Source organism: Cibotium barometz, chromosome 43, assembly GCF_041138505.1.
Source record: "Cibotium barometz isolate CiBa-2024 chromosome 43, ASM4113850v1, whole genome shotgun sequence".
NCBI lineage: Eukaryota > Viridiplantae > Streptophyta > Polypodiopsida > Cyatheales > Cibotiaceae > Cibotium > Cibotium barometz.
The window spans coordinates 44,701,867-44,713,450 of NC_141088.1; positions in this window are offsets into that span (position 1 = coordinate 44,701,867).

Consider the following 11,584-nt stretch of genomic DNA (forward strand, 5'->3'; position numbering starts at 1 on the left):
AAAGTATTTGAGCCACTTGCAAGGGCAAGTTTGTATAGTTGAAAAGGATTTCTCCAATAATGTAATCAATATATTCTGCTAGATTTCATCTTGACTTCTTCACAAAATTGGTTAACAAATTGTTCGCGACACAAAACAAGGTTTAACAGTTGAATATCAAATTATTGATACTGAATTTATGTACAAAAAATTGTCCCAAAAAGGGTGTGTTCATATGGACAAAATGAACAAAACAAAATCCAATATGTGGAATCACTCTACAAAATCAACTTTCCTTTTGGCATGAGATGACCCTGCATCTTTAGAGAATCTTTTTCTCTTCTGTTTGCTTCAATCAAATTTTGCTGATTGAGGTTCAAGTTCTGGATTTTTCAGCACTTGAGGTGTTGGAGAGGAAGACTTTAGAGTGAATTCCCCTAATGGTGGTAAGTTGGGCTCCTCTCTGAGACCTTCACGTGTTGGCGAGGGAGATTTGGCAGTGGGGTCTGGTTTTGGAGAAGGTTCTTTGGAGGTTGGCCTTGGAGACTTGGCAGTCTTCTTGGGGAACATGAACAAGAAATTTAATGGAGAGCCAACATTTGCCCTCTTACTACCTTTGTTGGACAAACGACGCTTCTGAATTTTAAATTTCACTGGTGAGTGAAAAGGAAGACCTTTAGCAGCACTTCTCTCTTTGACAGGGGTCTTCTCTTTGATAGGTGTCTTCTCTTAAGCTGGAGAAGAGCTCTTCTCTTTGGTAGGAGGACTAGGGATCTTCTCTTTGATAGGTGTCTTCTCTTGAGCTGGAGAAGAGCTCTTCTCTTTGGTAGGAGGACTAGGGATCTTCTCTTTGATAGGTGTCTTTCCTTGAGCTGGTGAAGATCTCATCTCTTTGGCAGGAGGGCTAGGGGTCTTCTCTTTAGCAAGTGGGCTAGGGCTCTTCTCTTTAACAGGAGGGATAGGGATCTTCTCTGTAGCCTGAGGGATCTTTACTTTAGAATGGCTCCTCTTTAGAATGGCTCTTTTTCCCCTTGGAAGATCTGCTCTTGGAAGGGCTCTTCTCTCTCTTCTTCTTCTCTTTGGCAGAGGTCTTTTCCTTCTTGAATGAGTCATCCTTGTCTTTGCTTTCCTTCTTCTCCCTTTTCCTTTTCTTTGAAGTTGTATCCTTGGCTCCTTTATTAGGTGGAAAGGGAGAATCAGGATCATATGGATTGATGGATCTGCTCAAAACCATGGACACTGCCTTCTCCCTTACCCAACTTACCCAAGAATCTGGATACTCATGCAACTAAGACAAAAGAAAATAAGAAAGTAAGAAAACAGGTCACTAAATGAATTCACTAAATCAATCAATGGTTTTCATTCATGAACTTACAGGAAGTGTTGTCATTCTAAATCTTGACTCAAGAAATCTCCAAGCATTAGCAAGAACCATCCATCCACAAGATGTTGAGTCTTTCTGCAAGGGAACTTCCTGATTGAAGTACTTAAAATCTTCAAGTTTGTAGTCTACATAGGTAGAAGCTAGAAAACTCAAGATAAGTTTGGCAGCACTGCAAACATAAAATTTTGAGGGTCAACCAAATAATTGAAATCATGCAAGAAATTTGAGGGTCAACACATGGAAAAGTTGATTCTTACATTTTACTTCTCCCATGGATGGATGCCAAACAGTTCATAAAGATCACATCTCTATCCAAAAGATTGATGATAATAAGACTCCAATGGCCTCTGTGACAATATGAGTACTGAAATTAGTTATGAATACTGTCATGTCTATAATAGGCAAAAGGTAATTGAGTATGAGTCTTACACTTCAACATAAGGGTACACAATGTAATTGCAGGTAAGCATATCAAAGTTTTTGAGAAAACTTGCAAGATCCCCTTGCCTATTGAAAAGGCACTGTGTAACAAGGGGATCAAGAATTGTCACTTGCACAGCCATTGATTCATGAAGATCCCTCATAAGACATCTGGAGACACAAACAAAACATGTCAACAAAATATGGTTTCTGAGAAATTCATCAAGAAAACAAAAGCAAATCCACACAAACCTCAGACAGATGAAGAGAACTGTGTCAGATATCTCAATATTAGGATTCACAAGCATGCTTGTGTCCTCAGGGGCAATGTCACAATACACCTCATCCTCTCCAGGCATGGACACATCTACTATCATTTGACTTGTCACATTCTGATAAAGCTCTGAATTGGATGAATGGAGAATTTCAGCTTGCTGAGAAAGAATGGCATCCTCTGAAATTTTCTCCTGCTCTCTCTCTTTTTCAACTTCTTCTTTGATATCCTGAGCTTTTCTTGTATCATAAGGATGAGAAATATCTTCAATAATAACAGATTGCTTGAGTTGCCTTGCTGGAGGGATATTAAGAATTTCAAAAGCTCTCATATCTTGACTTGGAATAGGCTCCAAAGCTTTGTCAAACTTATATCTAAGTCTGGACACCAGCACAAAATCTTTGCTCATGAGAGTGATCCTATAAGCAAATGCAGCAGCAATGTAGCCATCATTCATAAAGTCGATTAAAAAATCTTCAGCAGCCTCTTGAAGACACATGAGGGCCTGGGTCTCCCATCGAACTTTCTGAAGATATGTGTTTCTCATTTTACCAACTAACCTTTCTGATATGTCCCTGACAACCCGAGTAAATGGCAGTCGAGGGATGAGAAGACTTGTAGATTTCTGTGCTGCTCTTATCTCTCTTAAGGACTTCACCTGATAATTCAATCTCTTTCTTGCTGTCGCCCTCGCACGAGGCTTTGGAAGAGGCTTTTCTTGTTCGGAAGGTCCTGGCTTGTCTTCAGCTTTTTCAGTTTCCAATGGTGGGTAGACTTTCCTTGCAGTCTGCTTTGTCCTTGCCATTGAAGCTTAAAAAAGAGACCAGATGAAGCGATTTGTATAATAGGACAAAGAAATGAGGTAGCCCGAACGAAGCGATAGAGCGAATCCAAAGATTATGGAAAGTGATAATCGCTTGATTCGGGCACGAAATAAAAAAAGGAGAAGTCCCGAACGAAGCGATGTGAGGAGAATCCAAGAGAATCGAATGAGTGTAATCGCTTGATGCGGGCAAGAACTAAAGAAAACTAGAAGTCCCGAACGAAGCGATGAGGAGAATCCAAGGATCTCGGATGAGCGTAATCGCTTGATTCGGGCAGGGAATTGTGAAATCGCTTGATATGGGAAAAGTAGGTTTGGGAAAAAAAAGGTAGCTTGATACAATGTCGGAGAAAAATATGAATATTTTCAACAATATTAACTTTTTATACCTCGGATATGTCGTACAAAGTACCGTTGGGTACACGTGGCATGTAATCATTATTGCCACGTGGCATAAACGGTCACTATTTAATGTCTTTTAATCACGCAACATATATTTTTCAAAACTCACTTTCAATTTTTTTCCCTAGTTTTGGACCACTTATTTGCGTCAGATCAAGCTGTGCACCGTTTTTTCTTCCTAGCCCTATTTTGCAAAACTCAAAATTTATTTCGAGACCTTGGAATTGTCAAAGCCCGCACCAAGCGATAGAGGCATTCCAATTTTTTTGGACCTTTTATTTTCGCTTCGTTCAAGCTCATCAGAATTTTTCAGGCATTTTTCTCAAATATCTCAATGAGTAAAGGTGTTGCGGGTCGACATGAACTTGTTGAAGAAAGCCCAAGTGAGAAACTCTTGAATGCTATTTTGCAAGATGGTCATGATATGAAGATATACGTTGATGCAGTGGAGATTTTCAATCCAAGGTTTTCTCTTTCAGATGTTTTGTTAAAGCTTAAGGACATTCTTGAAGATGAGTACAAGCAATTTGAAATGTCAATTCAAGCTCATTGTTTTCGTATCGGAGACCATGATTTTTGTCACCTTACAGATTTTACACAGCTATCTATGGAGAAAGCCAAAGTAACAAAGAGGTTCAGTAGATTTTCAAATAGAACCTCTTTCACATGCCCTTCATCCATTTCTTGTCCTATCCATAAAAAGCATTGCAACCTTGTCCCCAAGGATGTCTTCTTTCTTTTCTTCCTATTTTTGAAAGCAGAAATACAGGATAAAGATCAACAACCAGAAATTGATGCAGAGAATGAGGAAGAAAACTTAAATGTCACCACAGTTTCAAAGTTAGAGAAATGTGAAGTTTTAGAAGAGGAAGAAATTGATGTTCAAGCTGAGGAGAGAGAAAGTGCCAATCTTGATGTTGCAGAATTTAGGGCTTCCACTATTACTGAAGAGCCTTCAGAGGAAGCAAGCATATCTGAATCCTTTGTTACTCTTCCAAACCTTCCTTTCTTTTATATCAATGAGAAAGATTTTATTCCTCTTTCCTATCTTCAATGTCTCTTCAATATCAGAGAAGACTACTGTATTTCAGCAATTTCAGAAGCTTGTGAAGTGGCCAAAGACTTTATTGATACAGAAGTAGAGCCAAAGGAAGAGTTTTTGGCACTTGATTTGCAAACATCTGACAACTCATTTATCCCTGCTGATGCACTTGCCTTGTGCCTTAAAAAAATGGAAGAGGGAAAACCTTCCTTGAGTGATGAGGATTTTGAGAACAGGCTTATTGAGTTAGGTATTGAGTCTTTTGGCAGAGATTTCAAGCTTCAGGCAGATTCTGATAAAGTGGAAAGGGTTGGCTCATGCAACTTGATGAAAGACAAAGTAGTAATTGAGGATGAGTTGCAGAAGGTAGCTTCCATTTAATCTTTTGTTAAATGTTATTGTGATTGTAATTTTCTTTAATTGAGGTTTTTGTCTTGCAGATTGAATTGCTTGATAAGGATGATTTTCTGGGAAGAGCTAGAGGCAACAGAGTGAAATCTACAGAAACTAGGTCAAGAAGGCCTTCATCTGCTCTCATGCACTACTTGCCTACATTGGATAAGGCTGTGTTCTGTGCATTCCACATGAACTTCTCTGAAGATGCTGAGTTGCCAATATTTGCCTTGAAGGTGTTGTCAAGGTTCATGGGATATACTCCCCTTCAAATAAATGCTAACAAGGTTTTGCTTCTAGAGAGAGCTGCTGCTCTTAGAATCTTTGGATATGCTGCAGGTTTCAATGCCTCAAGAGCAGGATACTTTCTTTGCTACTCTAGCTATGCAGCTGCAGAGCTGAGGTGTCAGATATCAATCTTCTTGGAGGTTATAGAAGGAGAAATTTTTTGAGATACAGAGGTCCCAAGAGAATCAAATACTAATGTACACAATATTTTGCAAGGACCGATTTTATTTCAGCAAAATTTTTTGTTAGAGGTACAAATGTGTTAGTAATCATTAGTCTCTTTCTTGAGGTGTTGGTGTAGTTTCAGATTGCTGGGTCTTTGATCTCATCCTTTGTAATTGCCTCCTGTAGAACCAATTGAATAATTCGTTTAGTGCATTGCTTCTTCTTTGTCCACCTCCTCCTCTTCGGGTACATCTAAAAAAGGAAGTTCTCGCTTGATAATGAGACTTTTCCATTCCTTGTGTATTCCATGTTGCAAGTGGTCCTTCTGTAGCAAAATATGGTCCATGCAAGTAAAGAATATGCTACAAAGAAAATTTTTGTTAGTACATTTAAGAAATTACAAGTAATAAGTCTGGACACACCAATTTATAACTGTTTTGATAAGTCTGAATACTCACCAAGTAATAAGTTATGTCTTTTTCTCCCCAAGCATCTATGATAGCTTTGATCAAAAGCTTTATTGCGTTTTTGAAATCATCTGCATAAGTATTTGAACCAACTTGTCGTCTAAGGACTTTGAAAAAATTGTCGAGTTTTTTCCAAACTTCCATACGTTTGTTGGCTACATCTGGTCTACTTTTGACATTTGTGGTGATGACACATAGCCGTTTCCAATAGTTCCACATTGCGTTGACTTGTTTGGTGTCATGGTTGCTCAAAAATCTTCTCGCTTTTGCTCCTCCCATTGAAACATCTTACAGAACATCACCTGTACCTCCAGAAAGAACAGGATCTTTTTTAAGATGCACTTCCCCACCATGAAAACCCATTTGAGAGAGCAAGGCTTCGCACTTTTCTATGCACTCATCTGCAAGTTTAGTCGGCTTAATAGAATATGCATAGTCCAGATGAAGTCTGAGCAATTTGTCCAAGATTCTTATCTCTGCATGCAGTGTACATATATGCACATTTTTCAAATGTATTGGTAGAATTGGATCCCATATTTTAACAGAAGTTGGATAATCGACAACATTCACATTATTTCTGGATGGTGGTTTTCCAATCTCATTTTCTGCAAGCCATTCTTTTGTCCCTGTGCTTGCCATGCAATAAAGACATGGATATTTGGTATTTGCTCCTCCACATACACCAAACATACACTTCAACGCCTTGAGGTCGGCACTCAAATGCCATTCCACAATGAAATCACCTATGTCGTCAACATGAAGGTGTTCACCTGTATTTTGGCTTTGAATAACTGAAGGAATGTCTGTTTTTGAGAAGAGCCACTTTAATGTTTCATGACTCTCTACTGGTACCTGAGCTGATCCAATCCACCATAGCTCCATTTCTGATTGAGTTTTGTGGTATGGAGAATCAAGCTTACCTTGACTATAGTCCAATGCTTTATTCATTAGGGATATAGATATTCTTTCCATTTTTTGACATTTTTGGATTTGAGCTTCATCTAATTTTAAAACAAATACAAGTTTTCCTTCACAATCTATTTCTCTTATGTTGTAATATCTCACCATAAAAGATTGGACTTTTCTAATGTTCATCCAAATATTATTATAAACGTTGTATTCAAAAGATGATTTTTTTTTTGTCTCTCATATGGCATTGTTCCCTCAATATGGAAATACTCTCCGAAATGTTTAGAAATTTCCTCATTTAATAGAGTTCTATATTTTCCAACATTGTGAGGTCTAGGCAACCCAAAAGCTTTGATTTTGTAATACTTAAGGACCCTGAACCAGGTTTTAGAGATGGCTCTGTATCCCTTTCTACTCACTCCCACTGTGTCATAAACTTCTTGCATTTGGGAAGGCTGGACTAATAAGTCCATATCTTTTAATAGATGTTGAAAGACCAGTTTTTTTTGAGTTTGATTTTCAGGAAGTTCTAAAAGTTTCAAGATATCCGACCTATTCATAAGCTCATTCAAAAATCTTACCCTTTCCTGAGCATTAGACATGTCAAATCCTAGAAGGTTAGTAACATGATCTCTTACAAGTTTTAACCTTTTTTTTCTTTGTCCAGATCTCTCTGTTAAGTTAACTACATCCCGCATTCGTTTTACTCGTGCTCTTAATCCTATTGGAGTTTCTTTTAAGGTTTTCAATTGATCATTTTCTTGTTTCAAAGACACTATTTTGTTTTCAAGTTCTAAAATTTTTGTTGCATTCAAAGATGAAGTATTTTGAAGATATGTAGTATATTCTGCATAATTAATATGTGATTGAGATAGTCTTGAACTATAACCAAGTAAGCCATCCTTCCCATCACCAACAAATCTAATCAAATCATGTGGTGTGTGAAAAGAAGGATACCTTCCTGTTTTGGGATCCGGTGGATATAGACTTCCATCTGTCCATAGGTCAATATGCTTCTTTCCTTCGTTGCGAAGATGTTGAGCTTCATTTGCACATGAAAGGGATCTTTGGTAGACACTCCGTGTAGTTGCATACTCTTGGTTGAGCTTGATGTTCAAATGAAACTTACGATTAGATGTATCACTCATTACTAACCGAGTAAAAAATATAAGCAGAGCTATTAGATCATGAGAGACACAGAAGAATGAGAATGAGATGTAGCTTGTGAAATTTTTAGAGAAGTAGAGGAGTGAAATTTTTTTGGAGAATGGATAAGAGCGCGTTTGGAGAGAATGGTCATTTTGCCACGTAGTCACTAAAAGAGGACAAATTTCGAGACGAGCCATTAAAGAGTAGCATGAAAACGATCTATTTTCTTAGATTTTAAAATATGCACTTAGATACGTATTCAATCAGATAGATACGCTTTAAATACCCAAAACGGCTAAATTTGGAGCCGTTTTGACCGTCAACATTCTACTAATTAGCAAGTTAGCGAAATTCCTTACACAGCCCATTTTGAGACGTTTTTGGCCCTAATGGCACAGGAAGCAGTATCGCGCGATTCTCTGCAGAACTCTGTTTTAAGAAATGCAAGAAGAGAGATTGGCTATGCAGACACTGTGTGTGCTGCAAGGAGGTCAACAGTTGCCATTGGGTGTATGTATGCACATTGAGGTCACTGGTTGTGACATTTGAGTGTACTATAGTACCGCTGTAGAAAATATAGCAGTTTATGCAGGACAAACCATAGTGTTGTTTTTGGTAAATTTGTGTGTCTGGCAAGATGTCAAATGATGGCATAAACTAGATTGTTGCTGAGAAGCTTGATAAGAACAACTTCCATGCTTGGAGGTTTAGGTTGACGAATTTCCTAAAGGGAAAGGGTTACTGGGACTACATAGAAGGTGAGCATGAAGAGGCACTGGAGATACCGGAGATCGATTTGACTGCTCCAGATGTGAAAGAGTTCAAGGACTAGAACCAAGGAGCCATAAAAGTTATGTATTGGCTCTCTATTAGTATACAGGACACCATGATTGGGCACATACAGGATGCCAAGTTCCCCAAGGAGGTGTGGGACACCTTGATAAAACTCTATGAAACAAATACCAAGGCACGAAAGATATAGTTGAAGAATGAACTTCATACTGTAGAGAAAAAGAGTATGTCTGTGAATGACTATGCATTCAAGATAAAGGGTATTGTGGAATCCCTTGTATCTATTGGGGTTTTAGTAGATGATGATGATAAGGTGGAAGTCTGTCTACGTGGTCTCAGGCCACAATACAAGGCATTCAAGACGTCTATTCAAACTCGGGAAAACATTCCCAATTTTACAGATTTGGTGTCTATGTTGATTATAGAAGAGAAGAGCTTGGGTGAAGACCAACAGTCTTCACAAAACAAAAATAGTTCAGAGCAACAGGCCTTCTACACAAGTTCAGGAAGAGGACAAGGCAAAGGAGGCCGTGGACGTGGCCAAGGAGGTGGCCGAATAGGTAATCAGAATTATGGCGAGCATCAGCAACAACAGTCCCAGAATTCACAATAACAACAACAACACGCAAGTGGAAGAGGCCAATTCAGAGGCAGGGGGAGTCAAAGAGGTCATGAAAATTGGTAAAGGAAGTATAATGATACACGTGGATGCTTTGATTGTGGTAAGCTTGGACATGTGCAGGCAGATTGTTATAAGAAGCAAGCTGACATGCAAAATGGGAAATTGCAACAAAACAACTATGCATCCTCAAGCAAAAACAATGAGGATAATGAAAGGTTGTTTGTTATGTAACATGTCGTTAATGCCATGTCTGAAAATGTTGAAGCAGCACATAAAGATGATGTATGGTACGTTGATTCAGGTGCTTCGAACCACATGATGACAAGTCATGGGGAGTGGTTCAAGGAGATGAAAAACCTTGAAAGACCAGGTTTTCGGGGATGACACTGCTCATCCAATTGCCCATGTTGGAGATGTGCCATTGTCTATGCACGATGGCAAAGTGAAGTACCTTGTAGATGTACTTCATGTTCCGAACATAACAAAGAATCTAGTTTCAGTTGGCCAAATGATTGAGTTCGGTTTAACCCCGATGATTGTTATGTTGAAGACTTTAAAGACAAGTGCAGGTTGGTTGCAAAAGGCAACAGAGTGGGCAGAATGTTTATGTTGAATGTAAACATGCCTAAAGTGAGTGCTGTGATGTTTGCAAATGGTTCAGAAATTGTTGTAGACACAGACATTTGGCATAAAAGAATTGGACATGTGAATGTGTAGACAAGAATGAAGTCTATGCAGACTATAGGAATTGTGACAGGGCTGCCAAAGTTTAAAGTTGAAGGTATGTATAAAATATGTGAAGCATGCCAATTTGGAAAGCAAACAAAGCATGCCAATTTGGAAAGCAAACAAAGCATGTATTTCCACGTAACAGATATGTGAGCAGAAATGCACTAGATGTTGTGCATTTAGATGTATGGGGTCCTACGAAGACCATGTCTATGGGAGGCTGTAGGTATTATGTGACATTTATTGATGACCACACAAGGAAAGTGTGGATATACTTCATGAATGAGAAGGGTGAGGTGTTCACTCACTTTCAGAATTTCAGAGTTATGGTTGAAAAGCAAACAGAGAAATATGTAAAGTGCCTAAGGTCAGATGGAGGGGGAGAGTACTTCTCCAATGAGTTCTCTGAATTTTTGAAGAAAAATGGTATTCGGAGATAGTTTACATACAGATACACTCTGCAGCAAAATGGAGTTGCTAAGCAAAAAAACAGGCACATTGCTGAGATTGTGCGAGCATTGATGGAAGAGAAGAATATGCCGCATAGCTATTGGGATGATGCTATTTCTACAGCAGTTTACATCATGAACAGGACTCCAACTCTACAGCCATACATGATGTAACTCCAGAGGAGAGGTTTACTGGTAGAAAACCTGATTTGTCTCATCTGAAAGTCTTTGGATGCATTGCATATGTGCATGTGCTAGATAAGCTGAGAACCAAGCTGGATCCAAAAGCTAAAAAATGTGTGTTTATTGGATATTCCCTTGAGCAAAAGGGATACAGGTGTTATAACCCCGCTACACATGAGTTGAGGGTAAGTAGGGATGTTGTTTTCGATGAGATGAGCAGCTGTTGGTATGCTGCTGAAAAAGGAGCTATTGGAAGTGGAAGTGTGGTTGCACAGAATGCAAGTCAGAATGCAAGTCAGCAATCATAGTCTTTGAATGGACTAGGAGAGTCCTCATCTAGTGGTTCAGTTGATAGAGGCTGTGTCATAATACCAGTCCTGCAAATGTGATTAGTACATCACATAACGGCAAAGAGAAAGTGGTTGAGCCCCTTAGTATGTGTATGATCCCTGTCCCCCACTGGGCAACGACGAATTCGGGGTGCTAGCAGTGGAAGTAGTATATCTAGCACGAGGCATGGTCCTACACTCAGGGCCTCACCCACCAGATATCCAGACAGGTGACTAATTCCTCGGTTCTTCCAAAACCGAACTCGGAAAAACTTCTCTTGCCCAGAAAGCACAGGCGATTCTTCCAGGATAAAATCTTACTCTAACGTAGTCAAGATCATTATTGACCAAACTGATCCGATCGCACCTATAAAGATACTCGGCCAGATCAAGGAAGAAACTTGCACTTGGATCATAGAGATCAACGCTTTTTTCCCCATCAAGAGGCACAGCCGTTGATTCCTATCCATAGAACAACTACTATCCGCCGTGATTTACTTCATCTATCGTAATAACAGAAAGGAGTCTCATTTTATGGATCCATCAGTCCAGCCTATATGGGTTAGCCAACCGCCAACGGCCCAACCACTGTAGTGATGGGATCCATCAGTCCAGCCTATATGGGTTAGCCTATATGGGTTAGCCAACCGCCAACGGCCCAACCACTGTAGTGATGGGATCCAATTTAGAATTGGGTTAGGTTTTGTCCCGCGTACCAGGGAAAAGAGTTTCCAAGCCCCCTAGCCAGATATTCATGCAAATTTAACACCAGTCATGCCACTTAC